The sequence below is a fragment of the Alosa pseudoharengus genome, unplaced genomic scaffold, assembly GCF_046254945.1.
Source record: "Alosa pseudoharengus isolate Yale_2024_CS ecotype anadromous, Long Island Sound unplaced genomic scaffold, YU_APseudo_1.1 YU_APseudo_1.1_scf_17, whole genome shotgun sequence".
Taxonomy (NCBI): Eukaryota; Metazoa; Chordata; class Actinopteri; order Clupeiformes; family Clupeidae; genus Alosa; species Alosa pseudoharengus.
The window spans coordinates 9,432,473-9,442,472 of record NW_027468640.1 but is presented as its reverse complement, the minus strand read 5'-3'; positions in this window follow the sequence as shown (position 1 = coordinate 9,442,472).

Below are 10,000 nucleotides of genomic sequence, written 5' to 3'. Positions count from 1 at the left end.
AAAGAATGTTGGTACTACCAAATACCGATTCACGTTAAATCAGTATCGGTTCCAATGTGAAAGTTAACCAACTCTACCAATTACATTACCGCGTTACCGCAAACAACAATATATTACAGTAATTACATTACTTTTGTAACGCATTACTCCCAACACTGGTTCCAATGTGAAAGGTACCCAACTCTACCAATTACAGCCAGCCCTTCAGACCACAGATGTAAGATGGCTAACTGACTCATTCAGTCGATCAATAAGCACCAGCCCCATCAAATAAAATAATAATTATATTATTATTATAATATATTATTATAATAACAATGATGCTCCCTTCATAATACTGCGAGTCACCCCTGGTTTGCATACCGGTTTCAGGTTAGATTAGGACAGGTGTGAATTAGCCCTGTGTGTGTGTGTGTGTGTGTGTGTGTGTGTGTGTGTGTGTGTGTGTGTGTGTGTGTGTGTGTGTGTGTGTGTGTGTGTGTTTTTTTAAGAACGGCATTTTCTCAACTGTGACCCACGGAGAAAAGCAATTTGGATTCCCGTTGCTGAAATATGTGACGCGGATTCTAAAAAAGTTTCCCCTCGAACAACAACTGCCTGGAATCCTGACACCGTTTACCATCGCGGACTGGATTGAGGTGCAACTTCGTTTTATCCGTGACACAATTCAGCCCCAGCTTGGTCCCACCACAACCCACAAGCGCCACAAACGAGTGAGTAGGAATAAGCTTGCTTACCTGTGGCAGCATAGAAAATCAAAGGCCATTCAGATCATCCTAAACAATAGCGAGTACCCCGAGCCACCCCCTTGTCCTAGCGATATCACACTGATAACGAGCTACTATGAAAATAAATGTTCAAGCCAAACATCAATCAACGACCCCCTTCCATTACCACCCTGGAATAATAGTCTACAACGTATAAATCCCACCGACTTTCCAAACCCAACCTATTTCTCAATGACTGAGGTAGAGACTGTTTTACATAGCTTGCCAAACAACAAGGCATGTGGTATAGATGGAGTCACATATGAAAACCTAAAGACTGCACACATTTGTAATACATTAACATCTATTTTTAATGTCTGCCTGGAAAATAAGAAAGTGCCTGAGTCTTGGAAAGGAGCAGTGATTTATCGTATTCCCAAAAAAGGCAATGTACCTAATGATCCATCAACATGGAGGGACATCTCTCTCCTACCCACAATCTACAAGGTCTTTATGAAGTGTGTCCTGTCTCGTGTGCTCCCCTGGTTAGTTGACAATAGCATCCTGTCACCAAAACAAAAGGCCTATATTAACAGACAAGGAATGAATGAACATGTATTTTGTTTAAAAACTGGGATAGACGATTTTAAACATGAGTCCTGCAAATTTTACTCTGTCTTTCTGGATTTTCGTGACGCCTTTGGAACTCTGAATCACAATGTTATGGTTAAGGCTCTTGAGGAAATCCAACTACCTCAGGTGTTCATTGAAATAGTAAAGGACATTTACAGTACATCCTTCATACAGGTTACCTGTGGAAAACAACTCACAGACCCAATACCCCTAAGTAGGCATAAAAACAGGCTGCCCATGGAGTGCCATCAATTTTGTACTCGCCACTAACGGGTGGATTGAGAGGCTATGCGACTGTGCCCCACCCAGTGTGTTTTCCCCTAACCCTGTACAAGCTTATGCTGATGACATCCAATTGGCCTCTCGAGAAGAGAGTGTTATTAAGAACATGCTTGTCAGAACAGACTCATTTCTGAACTGGTCAGGTCTACAAATTAAGCATTCAAAATGCGCTGTTTTCTACCAGAGACGAAGTGGGGGAAACCGTTGGTACAAATCCAGAGCTGATCGAAATCCTGAATTTACCATCAATACAGAACCGATCCGTGTGTATGACCTGCATGAGACGTACACTTATCTAGGACATAAATTTAATATAGCTGGGGAGTGGAAAGAGCAGGTTGAGTACATAACTGCTGAATTCACTTCCAGGCTGGACTTAATTGATGCTTCACCACTTCCTCTGCTCATGAAGCTGGAGGCCATTAGACAGGTTGCCCTGTCTAGAATACAACATCTTTTTGCCAATGTCCATCTTATGAGCAAGACACTGAGTCAATTGAATGACAAAACAGTTTCTTTAGTGAGAAAGTGGTTCGGACTGAACACTCATACTACCAGAGACATCGTTTTCCAGTCCAAACAGGATGGGGGTTTTGGTGTTCCAAACGTGGAGTGGATATATAATGCAACAAGACTGTCACACCTCCTTAAAATGATGAACAATGATGACAACACCGTCAGGGAGCTTGCTAGATCATCTCTGTTCTTGGACATGAAACGACGCAAAGTCCCCCTGGCAAGAGAAGGTGAGCCAAGCTTCCTGGGCTTCAAAAGAAAATCAAACTTTAAAATGGAGACACACTGTGCTGGTTTTGGGGTCTGGTCAGATTGGCCTGACCTCAATGACCTTTGCGTAAGAGTCGGAGTATCCTTGGACTGGGTGAAGCCTGACACAGAAACCATAATCGTTTCTGAGGATTTGATAACTGACAGTTTAACCTCAGTAAGGGCTACTGTTGTGGATACAGGACATCATCTATCACTTGACAATGCACGAAGGTACCTTGTAAAGCTACAACAACAGCGACAGCAACAACACTGGACTGGTTTAAAACTACAGGGAAAGCTTGCTTGCCTCCCTACTGCAGATCATGCTGTCTCTCACTCAATACTCAAAAACTCTGCAGTTGATGAAGACATAGTGACTTTTGCAGCCAAAGCCAGACTACAAGTTCTTCCAACTAGATTCAATCTTTCTCTTTGGTACCCTAACACATTCTCTTCCCACTGTTTGCACCATGATAGTCAGATAATTATTGAATCCCTGTCTCATGTTCTGAATGGCTGCTATGTGTATAAGGGAATGTACATTGCCAGACATGACAGAATTGTTGACTTAATAGTTGAACACATAATTCCATATGCTTCACCATGCAAAATCTATAAGAATGTATGCGTCTCACCTTGCATGTTCAAACTCTGTAATAGTGGAAATAATGTGTTTTCAAATGTTGCTGCAAAAAAGCCAGATGTTGTTGTTGTTGATGAGGACAGCAGAGAAGTAACCATTCTTGAAGTAGGCTGTGCATTTGACTACAGTCTAGAGGATGCCTACCTTACAAAGCTTTTAAAGTATCAGCCACTCAGAGACATTGTTGTACAGCTTGGGTACAAATGTAAGCTGTTGGTGTATATATTTGGAAGCCTAGGTAATGTCCACAGACTAGTAGTCAGGGGGTTGCAGATTGCTGGTCTCTCTAAGACAAGAGCAAAGGCTCTAGCAAAATTCTGCTCAATTTCTGTGATAATTGGCAGTCGCCACATCTGGAGAAGGCGCTGTTTTTTGTACCCATGAACTGAGACTAGAGGCATAGGCTACTGGGTTTACAATGCTGGTATCTAAGATTGTTTGTGTTCAATGAAATCTACTGTAAAATGTGAACACAAATAAAGGTATTAAAATGTGTGTGTGTGACAAGACAAGAGAGCGTTCCTCCTCCCCTAATCCCTGGGCACGGCCGGGATGATCATCCCAGAGCTCAAAGTATTTGGCTGGAGAGGCCGAAAGGACAGCATGGCCTTGGCGTTTGACACCAATCTAGCTTCTCATAATATCCCATGCACCCATAGACACTGGCAGAGGCATGAGAGGGGTGTGGGGTGGGTAGGGTGGAGGAGAGGAGGGGTTGCAGTGTGGGGGTGTGTAGGGTGGAGGAGAGGAGGGGTGGAGGGGTTGCAGTATGGGGGTGTGTAGGGTGGAGGAGAGGAGGGGTTGCAGTGTGGGGGTGTGTAGGGTGCAGTGTGGGGTGTGGGTGGAGGGTGGAGGGGTTGCAGTGTGGGTGGAGGGTGGAGGCTTTGGGGTGGGGGCGGTTTAGCAGTCAGATTCCTGACTCTGGGTCCAGCGCCAGACATTTTAAGCACTCACAGATTGCTGCTGCCAGCTGCTGCTGCACACACATATACACACACACAGATACACACACACACACACACACACACACATTCACTCTCTCTCACACACTTTCTCTCTCTGTCTCTCTCTCTCTCTCTCTCTCTCACACACACATACACACACACACACACACACACACACACACACACACACACACACACACACACATATACACACATTCACTCTCTCTCACTCTCTCTCTCTCTCTCTCTCTCAATTCAATTCAATTCAATTCAAGAATGCTTTATTGGCATGACAAGCTCACTTATATTGCCAAAGCAGTTATACAATAAATCTGAACACATACTGTACATGTCAGTAGATTTTCATAAGAATAAAATAAATAGGTAAAAGTAAAATAAAATGCAGTGTGTGTGTGTGTGTCTGTGTGTGTGTCTGTGTGTGTGTGTGTGTCTGTGTGTGTCTGTGTGTGTGTCTGTGTGTGTGTGTTTATTTGTCAATATAGGTCACTCATTGTCCCTCAGATTGTGGCATGTTGATACATACTGGGCAGCAAGATATGCTTTATCTCCTTCTCCTAATAGTATCTTTAATTTTGATATGTCATTAAGTTCATTAAAATTAGGAATTTCTGAGTTAAATTTGTTGAAGAAAAGGTTTCTTGTTTGATCGATCGAAGGATGTACATTGTAGGAGGAAGTGCATCTCTGTCTCGACCTCACCTGTCATGCAGTAACCACATATTCTGTGTTCTTTTGGTTGCCATGATTTTCTGAGTCTTCCTTTTTCGATTTCCAATTTGTGGTCACTTAGCCTGTACTTGGTAAGGGTCAGTCTCTGTTTTCTATCTCTGACAGTATTAAGATATTCTGCTAATTTATATTCTCGGTTTAGGGCCAGATAGCATTGTAATCTGCTTTGATTTTTAGTTTCTTCTTTCCAATATTCCAAATAGGATTCTTTACATTGTTTCATAATTTGGTTTACTCTCTCTCTCTCTCTCTCTCTCTCTTTCTCTCTCTCTCTCTCTCACACACACGCACACATACACACACACACAAACACACACACACACACACATTCACTCTCTCTCACTCTCTCTCTCTCTCACACACACACAAACACACACACACACACACACACTGCTGGCTGTGATGGATAAAGGAGTAGACAGGAACAGACGGGTGGGCGCATGTCTGACAAGCCTCTCCTCCTCCCCCTCTCCTCCTCCTCCCCCTCTTCTCCTCTCTCTTCTCCTCCCCCTCCCCTTCTCTCCTCTCCTCTCCTCCCCCTCCCCTCCTCTCCTCCTCTCCTCCCCCTCTCCTCCTCTCCTCTCATCCCTTCTTCTCCTCTCCTCCCTTCTTTCTCCTCTCCTGTCCTCCCCCTCCTCTCCTCTCATCCCTTCTTCTCCTCTCCTCCCCCTCCTCTCCTCCCCCTCCTCTCCTCTCCTCCATTCTTCTCCTCTCCTCTCCTCTCCTCTCCTCTCCTCTGTCCTCCCTTCTTCTCCTCTCTTCTCCCCCTCATCTCTTCTCCTCTCCTCTCTGCCTTTTCTTCTCTTCTCTTCACTCCTTTCTTGTCCTCTGTGTCCCTCTCTTCTCCTTTCCTCCTTTTCTTCTCTTCTCTTCACTCTTTTCTTGTCCTCTGTGTCCCTCCTCTCCTCTCTTTCCTCCTTCCCTCGCTTCTTTCTAGACATTCCGTGCCCCTGTCATCTCCTCTCTTGTTTCGTCTCTTTTCTTCTCATCTTTTACTCTCCTCTCTCCTCCTCTCTTCTTTTCTCTCCTCCTCCATTTCTCCTTCCTACTCTTCTCCTCTACTTTTCTTTCTTTTCTGATCTCCTTTCATTTCCTCCTTTCTCTCTCCTCACCCCATCTCATATAAATTCCATCCATTCACATCTTTTCCTCCTCTCGTTTTTCCTCTATGATCCCCCTCTTCTCCTCCTCCTTCCTCCAAAAAAAACAAAAGCTATTATAAAACATTCCTGGGTTAGATGCGCTTTCTTCTTCTTCTTCTTCTTCTTCTTCTTCTTCTTCTTCTTCTTCTTCTTTTGTCCTCTAGATGTATGTTCCCTATTCATCTCTCTCTCTCTCCTTCTCTCATCTCTCTCTCCTTCTCTCTCTGTCTCTCTTTTTCTTTCATCCTTTTTTCTTTCATCCTCTTTTCCTTCTCTATTTCTCTCTTTCAGTCTCTACCAGTTCTCTTTTGTAGTGTGTTCTGCTGTCCCTGTGTGTGTGTGTGTGTGTGTCTGTGTGTGTGTGTGTGTATGTGTGTGTGTGTGTGTGTGTGTGTGTGTGTGTGTGTGTGTGCGTGTGTGTGTGTATAGTGTGTGTGTGTAGTGTGTGTGTATAGTGTGTGTGTGTGTGTGTATCAGAGGGCTTTAACACCTCTTTATGGAGGCTCATCTCTATTTGTTTTGGACCTTCTCCCTTCGCTTTCCCTTAAAACGCTTCTCATAACATAACATACTGCAGCCACAATACATTGCTGTTTCTATTCATTATTTTTCTTCTCTCTTTCTCTCTCTCTCTCTCTCTCTTTCTCTTTCATTTCTCTGGTATTGACTGTGGACAACATCACTCCAAAAACAATGCAGCTCTTTTAGGCAAACATGGATGAGTCTCTGTGTTAACAGCTCTCTGGGCTCCTGCCTGTATCTCTCTCTCTCTCTCTCTCTCTCTCTCTCTCTCTCTCTCTCTCTCTCTCTTCCCTCCACCCTCGGCCCTCTGATTGGAGGAGAAGTCCCACTCGTCCCCTTGAACAGAGCTGGCATCAGAGCTGGCATCTGACTGGCATCTGAGTGGCATCTGTTGGCGAAGCCGCCAGCCCTCAGCAAGAGCCTCCTCTGGCTGGCTCGCCAAGTACCTCCTCCTCACCCCCTTTAGTCAGACGACCGAGAGCCAGCAGACCCACACAGACGAGCGGGTGGTCAGTCAGGCAGGCACAAAGGCATCTATGGACGTACACAATATTGGCCTTTCATTTGAGGGTGGGGTGTGGGGGGGGGGGCAGCTTCTGAAAGACACCCCAGCACCCAACGCCTCTCCGCCGTGCCTCTCAGCACTGTTGCTATGATACCAAATACACAAGCGCAGCAATGCCTGCCAGAGGTCCGACCGCAGGACAGTGAGAGTGACCGGAGTGGAGTCCAGACATCTAATGAACTCCGGTATGATTAACTTCTATAATTAAAATGCTGGAGACACTCAGATGGCTTAGTGCAGACATTTACTGTATGAGAGACAGATAGAGAGAGGACAGACATAGATAGATAGATAGATAGATAGATAGATAGATAGATAGAAAAAGAGGGGAAGAGAGAGAGCTACACACACACACACACACACACATACAAACACAGAAGTATGTATTAGCTACACACATCCCATGCTGCGGCCTCGGCAAGCGTAATGAGATGAAGGGACCGCTTGAACGCCGGCGAGGTCATAAACGACACACAGCTGGGCTGTGACGAGCGAGGTCGTCGAGGAGGTCACGCGGGTCAGCACTGTGGGCTGATGATAATGACATAGCTATTTTCCGCCCGCGCAAATCTCCATCCTCGCTGGCTAAGGCCTGGCCGTCGCAGGACATTGTTCCATGAAAAGTTAATGACGAGCCTTGACTGGACAGTGAGAAACCTATCAGAGGTGAATCATTCAGCGCCGGACCTTAAATAGCCTGCTTAATGAGGGGATATTGGTGCCCGGCTTAACACCTGCGGGGTCCTGGTCAGTAGATCAATGGGAGACTGGACTGTGTGGGAGAGATTCTCTGGATCGTTAAGAGAGAGAAAGAAAGAAAGAAAGAAAGAAAGAGAGAGAGAGAGAGAAAGAAAGAGAGAGAGAGTGAGAGAGAGAGAAAGACAGAGAGAGTTAGAGAGAAAGAAAGAAAGAAAGAAAGAAAGAAAGAAAGAAAGAAAGAAAGAGAGAGAGAGGGAGGGAGAGGCAGCCTCCTTGGGGCAGCAGATGTTAATGGGATTCGCCAGTGTCTTTTAATGGGAAATGCCTGATGCCTTTCGGTCGCTATGTATAGTGTAGTGTGTATGACTGTGAACATACTTCCCCAAATTAGAGTAATTGAAAGAAGTGACCTGTCCACTTTTGGCTCATTCACAATCCATTTTCCGCTCACACCACAATTGGCACGTGTTTATGTTCATCTGCAGACATAATTTTCACATTTGCATCCCTAAAATAGAGTTGTTTGGAGAACTATTTCTTTATGAGAAAGAGATAATCCGTAAAACCAAGTTAGGTGAGGTATGTGGCCTTGGAAAGATACTAATCACCTTATTGAATCCCTTATTGGCCCAGCTACAGTTGGGCCTAGGATGTATCCTAGGCACGCCCAGATAGGCTGGCCAGTGCCACTTTTCAGGGCAGCAGTGGCCTACTGGTTAGGGCTTCGGACTTGTAACCGCAGGGTTGCCGGTTCGAACCCCGACCAGTAGGAACGGCTGAAGTGGCCTTGAGCAAGGCACCTAACCCCTCACTGCTCCCCGAGCGCCGCTGTTGTAGCAGGCAGCTCACTGTGCCGGGATTAGTGTGTGCTTCACCTCACTGTATTCACTGTGTGCTAAATGTGTTTCACTAATTCACGGATTGGGATAAATGCAGAGACCAAATTTCCCTCACGGGATCAAAAGAGTATTTATACTGTATCCAGTGATCCAGTCAAGGACGAGTATAAACAAACACAAACAATTTCAGGAGGTAATTCAACAAGTGGTTGCTGTACTATTGTTAAAGTTTATATAAGTGAATTTCTAAAAATATTCCTACAAAAACGTTCAAATTGACGTCGAAAAGCTGAAAGAAAACACACCTTTTGAACACACCTCAGCTGTCAGCTGACTGTGTAGCTAAGAACAGATCTCTGTTGCTTAGGACAGATCGAATCCCTATGGTCAGTCCAGTCAGCTGTGCCCCTTGGCTACTGCCCCTGAGATGGTCGCCCCTGCCCCTGAGATGGTCGGTCCTGCCCCTGAGCTGGTCAGTCTTGCCCCTGAAAGGTATTAATCTCCTGACCTGCTCTCTGGTTATTTCTCCCTCCGTCGGTCGAGTATGCGCCCGCCCTGGACTGGCGTCTGAGCTGCCGCTTTGGCACACACCACATGGCCCTTTGGACACTGGCATCAGCACTGGCATCGGCGCTGGCACCGAAACTGGCACTGGCGTTGGCCAGCCTATCTGGGCATGCAGCTGGCGTAACTCTACCTCCACGAGTGGCCGATGCCAAGGTCTTACCCCCGCCCATTCAGCATGAGGCGAGGGTATGGGGCAGAATGTATGACCTGCTGGACTGGCACGTTGCCAGGGGACTGTAGTGCAAAGACCCACTGTCACAAGGAGCTGAACCGCAGATGACCTGGGTCATGTGTCGGCTGGAGTCAATGGCCCGTGGAATTACCTGATTTGCCTTTAGTAGCTTTAGCAGCTGATTCATGTATTCATTCATTGGTCTTGTTTTCAAAAAGAACCAAAAAAAAAAGAAAATTCCTTTCCTTGCCCTGCCTCACAAAAGCGTTTTTTTGGCAGGTGCAGCTATGGATGTCGATAACAGAGCTCTTTAAAAACATGTTTCTGATATTAAAAACGCAGTAAATGATAACAAGTGGAAAATATGATTTATTAAAACATCACCTCTGGGCCTGGTGAACTAACGGCCTTCTCAGGGGTGGGGTGTTTAATGATGGGGTGTGGGTGGCTGGTGGTCAGCTTGAGGTTGGGCTAGTTTTTCGTTTTTCGCACCGCGCCGCTCCCAGTCTCTACAGCTGCCAGCCCCGTCCATCTCACAGCAGAGACAGCAGTAATCCCAGAAATCAATGCCCAATAACAACAAGAAGCTTTCAACCATCTATTTGACTCTTTCTCTCTCTCTTTCTCTCTGTCTCTCTCTCCCTCTCTCTCTACAAGGATAAGCAAGGATAAGGGGAGAATATGGAACCCTCACACCTCTGTTCATCACAAGTCTAAATCCACACTCGAGTGTTTCTCTCGGGAGCCCCTGCACTGAGGGATCATGG